Genomic DNA, 6382 nt, shown 5'->3' with positions numbered 1-6382 from the left:
TGTACAAACTGATATTAATCTTTTTTAGGGCTGTCAAAATTGAGAGCAAACAAAACAACTGCTGTACAATGCACTCCGCCATCTTTGTTTAATTGGTCACATGACTGCATCACATGACTAAAATGCATCATCGTTTTAGAAAGTCTGCGTTTTTGAGTGTCCACACTGCAACGGGACAGCTCCGTTTTGAAATGTATGCGTTTTCGAGAGCGTTTTAAAAACGCTGCGTTTTTCCTTGAGGAACGGGACCTTGGACGGGAGGCCAAAACGAAGAGAAAACGATGGACGTAGCCTTAGTCATCAGAAGCAGTACTTAAACCCCTCGATGAGCTGCAATAGGTGTGATCTTGTAACCTATTAGCTACATGCTAATGTAGCCCCTGGAGGCAAGCAATTCTGGCCTTATGCCTGATTTAGACTTCTGCAAGGAAGTCACATAACCTACATAGGTGGTCTGCATGATTACCATCCTTTATGGTTGTATGTGGTACATTATGTGCTAACTAGCTTGTAGCTGTGTCGTGTTTTACATGAAATGCCAACCAATTTAGAAAATACCAAGACTTTGTAGAGGACTGTGGCTTTCAAAGACAGACATATTTCTCTCACACATTATTCTACTTCTTTGTACATTTCCTCACATCTGTTCTGATAGTTTTGGTATTATCCCTGTGTAAGTTTGCTGACCTTTGTGATTCCTTGTATTGGCACTATGATTGCATTGCTAGAATGTGTAGCTACTTTTCCAGAAGAGTGCACGCCAGGTCATGACTACGTTGTAGGGTATGAGAGGGGCTTGCAGATGCAATGTATCTGAGGCATAGATTTCAGCCCGAAGTAAAAATCTTCACTTTAGCTGACAGACATACACTTCCTTTTCCATCTGCCAGTCAAAAAAAAAAAAAAAAATCTTCAAGCAATAGCATGTGCAATCCCTCTTTTCCCATAGACATGTTTACTTGGCCTACAAGTAAAGCCACACAACTGCTGGTACCAAACAGCCCACCTACAGATTCATATACAGAATCTGTTTATAGAAATGACTTTCATAGCATAAGGGGGTCAAGGCCAATACACCACTATGCATGCAGTGCAAACTGAACAACTTGTTGATTTTCTAGTATAACTCATGAAGCCCTATTTCAAATGAAATGCAGTTATTCACAGGCAATTCAGACAAATAGACATACTTCTTTTCACCAGCTAATGAATATTCACTCTACTTGTTTAGCTTTCTGGCTCACTAAAGAGGAACAACTTGTGAGAGCATACTGGCGAAAGAGAGCTTTTTTATTTTTAACTAGGTGTTAGTTTGCAAAATATAAAATTCACTTTGATCTGTCGAGATCAAGACACAAAGAAAAATCTCCGGTTATGGTACCTGTGGGTATATATTGTTTGCACTTGGATTATAGAGGGACATTTCAAGAAACTACTTAGTCTAAGCTGTGGGAATGGAGCAGACAGTGCTATGTGACGCACTCAGCTGTATTAAAGCTGCTTGTGTATTCTGTGCACTGTATTTCAGTGTGCAGCCATCACCATGTTTGCAGGTTTTAGCTGTAACTGTGTGTCACCCTGTTCTCTAAATAAAATTGCAATGTGCATGTAGTCTGTTTGTAAACGTCCTGTCTTGATAAAAGATATGGCATTTCTATCAGCGTGTCGGCTTGTGCGTGTGAGTGACGTCACATGCGGACAAAGGTCCCGTCCTGTGCAGTCTGTGTGGCAGTCTGTCGGCCAGAGAGACAGAGAGGGGGAGAGAGAGAGAGAGAAGGAGAGAGCCGCGCCAGCACAGAGAGGCACGGAGACGAAGCAGAGAGCGCAAAGGCTTCGACATCTGGGGGGAAATTAAAACAACTTGCATTTTTGAAAAAAAAAAAAACAGCCAAAAAGCAACAAAGCCAAAAAACAAACAAAATCGGGACATAGCGGTGGGAAAATTTGACCGATCTTTCGCTTTTTTTCCCTGCACGGACATAAAATGAAAGGGTTACCTGGCTGCATGTTGGATTTTAAATCTTATATTACACCGCTGCGGCGTTGACTTCAGAGTTGCGCAGGCAAAGTCTGTATGAGTTGTCTGTTGGAGGAATTTTAGACACTCCGGATCAAACTTGAGTTGGACATCCAGGAACCAGTCAGGGAGTAAGCTAAACCACCTACCCACTGCTCTCACTGCATGCAGGACACTGTAAGTATTTGATATCTTACCCTCACTGTTGAGAGATTTCCCCACAATTTAACATTTGTTACATAGAGGGGGTACATGTATAGGTTTATGTGGACCGCTGTCTCACTATGCACATATGCCTAAGAGTGGGCATCTTTTCATAATCAAAAGTATACCTGCCACGTAGACGTGGCGATAGAGCAGTCAGTTCAGATAAAGGCTTTGATGGTATTAGCAGATGCCCGGAGCCCCTCAGCGCACCGTTATTTCAACGGGAGACGCGCAGTTGTGCGTCTATAGAGGATGTGAGAACAGGGACGCGGCTGGAATGAAGGACTTGTTGCGCCAGAACTGGGCTCTTTATCAAACTCTGGGATTGGAACAACACTTGTAAATGGGAGTGAGAGGAAAAAAATAAATGGGCGTTGGGTGTAGGAGTTTATAAAGGCTGACATCTGTTTAGATTTTCCACGCTGATCTCGTTATAGAGAATGTGTTCTTATGATCTTATTTTAGATTTCTTTATCGAATCTCTGAGTCTTCCTCCCCCAAATCAAATCTAAACTCATTCTAACCAGCATCGGTTATTCAAGAGAAAACACTTGTGCTGTCAGTGTGAGTATTACAGATGACCAAACCACCAGCAGCATGTTGAAGCATTTCTTGTAGTGCTGGCGTATTTCCAAAGAAAACGCCTTGACTCTGTCTTCTGCCGGCAGGCGTCAATCCACCCTACTCAAGCCCTAAAAATCAACCGTAACTGTTACAATTTTAGCAGACTTTAGTAACACCTTCGGGAAACAAAGTGATTTAGTTATTTATCGAACACAAGATAGTTAAGTTTAACTGTATGAATTTAGGGTACACAGGCTTCACCTGTTATGGCAGAGATGGATAGCTCAGAGGTCCAACTTGTAGTCTAAAAGTCAAAAGGAGCAATAATTCCAACATCTTAAGACCAACTGGGATGGAATGCTTGGGTTTTTTTTTTTTTTTTTTCATCTGACAGGTTCTGATCAGATGCTGTGTTGTTTGTCTGTTAGTCATAATAAGTCATGCATAACAAACTGGAGATAAATATACATGAAACAGCTCTTGTGGGGACCTTGCTGACTGTTATCGGACAAAAGCACGTCTTAAAAGCTCTGTTTCTGTTATTGGCACTGTGAAACACTCTTAATGGAAAAATCTGAATCTCCCTTGAGACCCGTGGGACTTAATTTAGAACAGGTTTGCTCAAACTTTAACTTGCCCAACAATTAAGCTGAGTTAAGATGTTCTTGATGATATAGGGTGAAATAAAGCCATTGAGTTCTGTCCTTACTTGAGTTTTCTTAGTCAAAACTCCCCATGGCAAATTTCCATTTGAAGATGAACCATTTCACATCTATACAAGAGATAAAAAGGCATAACTGAGTACTTTTATGTTTCCTGAAAGAGCTCTTTTGAGCCACACACATCTGGTTTGTCATCAATCTCCACAGACCTCAGGGATGGATTTCTGTTACCTTAGCCTGGGTCATGCATTCAAATAAACACAGTTGGCTGTGTTCTTGCTTGGAAAGTGACAAAAGACTTCACAGCTGTGTTGCTGATGTGATGCGTTTTACTGGCTCCTTTTAGTTCCTGTTATTGGCAGTTTGCTCATTATATGCCTATTCCTTCTAAAGTATTATTATTGTTTTGAAGAATGTTATACACCCACCAAAAAACCTTGAAACTTGACCAGAACAGTTTATTAAGTTCATGACCTTCCTTTTATTTTTATCAAAGTTTCCACATGCACCCAAGATATGTGATAAGACCGCAGGGTTTCTGTGTCATCAAAGTAAATTTGAACTGATTGAGAAGGTCTGCTGTAAGGGAAAAACGGTGCTTGATACATGCTGTCACTCCCTTTTGATGTTTCCTGATTAACACTAATTTGGGACTCAAATGGTGTCTCTGTGTCTGAGTGGGTGTGTTTATTTGTGTATTCACAAGAGAGAGTGAGACCACTGCTTACCTACCACCCGCTGTCACAGGTCTCAGGGGGTCTTTGATGCTAAAGCGAGTGATAGGACCATTAGCACTCCTGAAGAGAGATTTCAAATGACTTTGGCTACATCCACACTAATGCGTTTTTGTTTGAAAACGCATAGTTTTCTCTTCGTTTTGGCCTCCCGTCCACACTGAGACGGCATTTTCCCCAAGGAAAACGCAGCGTTTTGAAAACGCTCTCGAAAACGAATACATTTCAAAACGGAGCTGTCCCTTCACAGTGTGGACACTCGAAAACGCAGACTTTCTTAAACGATGATGCGTTTTAGTCATGTGATGCAGTCATGTGACCAATTAAACAAAGATAGCGGAGGGCATTGTACAGCAGTTGTTTTGATTGCTCTCAATTTTGACAGCCCTAAAAAAGATTAATATCAGTTTGTACATGCTCCAGATAGCTTTTCTTCAAATTCTTTAATTCTCACTCGCATTTGCGCATGCGCAGGACTAGAACGTAAGCGTTTTCGATGTGGACGCATAACTCTGTGAAAACGACTGAAAACGCTAGTGTGGACGCGGAGCGTTTTCAGACGAAAACGCCGTTTTCAAATCCAACCGGGCTAGTGTGGACGTAGCCTTTGAAGCGACTTTAATCATGGATTCGACATTCTCGACATTTCTTACAGCCTTAAGACACCAGAATGAAAGATTTCTCTTTAATAGTTTGTTGAATATCGATTTAGTTTTATTTACTTATTTGATGGATAGTGTGGATAAGTTAGATTTTAATCTGATCATAAAAAAACTAAGAAACAGGAGATCAATCCCACAAGCACAGTGGTTCGATTATTGTCATATATACAAAATCTCACATTTTTTGGACATTTCTTTTCTGGGAAATTCTTCAGTAGTGTAGTGAGCCACATAGTTCTTATTTACTGAACTAGGTCAATTTGTTCACTCTCGATATAGCTTATTTAAGTCATTCTCAAGTACTTATTTAAAAAACAACAACTGTATAAATCTGCTTTTTTTCATTTAGCATCATCTTATGGTAACAAAAATAACATTTTCAAGTAGCTGCAGCACTCTGTGACACACAAACCAAATTAATTTAGTGCAACATTTTACAACTTACACAGCTACTGTAGAGTGTTGTAAAAATTAAGACATAACTCGGGAAAAGAGAAAGTGAGAGATGATAGTGTCATACAACAAGCAGGAAAAAAAACAGATAAGTGTAAAAGACTTATGATGCCATTGTATTAAAAAACAGTTGATGATGATTTAAAGTGACAGTGTTTGAGTGCTTTTGTTGAATGATACTTTGTCTATATATAGATTTAGATATATATAGGCCACAAACATTTTTATTCACAGTCAAGTGCACTTAAAATATGGGTAAAGCAAAGAGGCTCAGAGAAGCACCTCCGGTTCTTAGCCCTTAAAGTTGTTGTTGATAGATTTGATGGGGTTACAGAAACATACTCATCTGAAAGTCATTCCAGAGAAGTTGATTCTTTTGACTTCTGACCTCTTTTATCAAACTAAACAGAACTCCCATTGCAAAGACTTACTGTCTCCCCCTGAAGATGACTGCTTTATGTTTCCCGTCATGAGCTTTGACATCCATCAAAAGCCTGGGTTCTTGAAACATCTGTGTTGTGATTACTGGAACCCTGATTTTGCCTCCCCCTATTCTAAGGAACTGCATTCCACCCATTCTTACTCCATAGGTCCAGATTGTTTCCACATTAATGCAGCAACCTGCATGAATGTGTGAGCAGTTGCTGCAGAAAAGAAATTTCTTCAAGGGCCATTTAAACAGGGAAGTAATTCAAAATAGGCTTTGACCTGTTCACAGCTATAAAAAATATACACAAGATAGAACAAATAGTTATAAATGGTTTTAGAATCACTGATACTCTCTCTGAAGTTATCTTGACTTTTACTTACATACACATGCATTCTTATTAACATGAATTACAGATATTATGCTCCTCAGTGTCTGCACAGTCTTTGAACATTACTGTGAAGTTAATTAATCAAAATTTAAAAAAATGATGCAATAAGGACCTTAAATCTAAAATGAATACAGTAGTTGTGATATATTTTATTATCAGTTACTGTCAATAACATAAACAATATCTGAAAATATCTCTCAAACTTCAGCTTGTTCTTGGTTCTGGGATCAAGTAATTATAGCTGTATACCTCATCTTCTGAAAAC

At 39.5% G+C, this 6382-nt stretch overlaps 1 protein-coding gene across 1 annotated transcript in view; it reads left to right on the top strand.

Annotated features, from left to right (window-relative positions):
- Positions 1–1722: 1722 nt before the first annotated feature.
- The window catches only part of lpar1 (lysophosphatidic acid receptor 1), a 42254-nt gene continuing 37594 nt past the window's right edge, over positions 1723–6382 (top strand). The window contains exon 1 of the mRNA XM_040053263.1: positions 1723–2194. The gene's annotated coding sequence lies outside the window, so the exon portion shown is untranslated. The remainder of the gene's footprint in view (positions 2195–6382) is intronic.

This window comes from Simochromis diagramma, unplaced genomic scaffold (assembly GCF_900408965.1).
Source record: "Simochromis diagramma unplaced genomic scaffold, fSimDia1.1 OVJJ01000596.1, whole genome shotgun sequence".
Classification (NCBI taxonomy): Eukaryota; Metazoa; Chordata; class Actinopteri; order Cichliformes; family Cichlidae; genus Simochromis; species Simochromis diagramma.
Note: the sequence above shows the minus strand (reverse complement) of the source record. Positions and strands in the feature narration are given on the sequence as shown.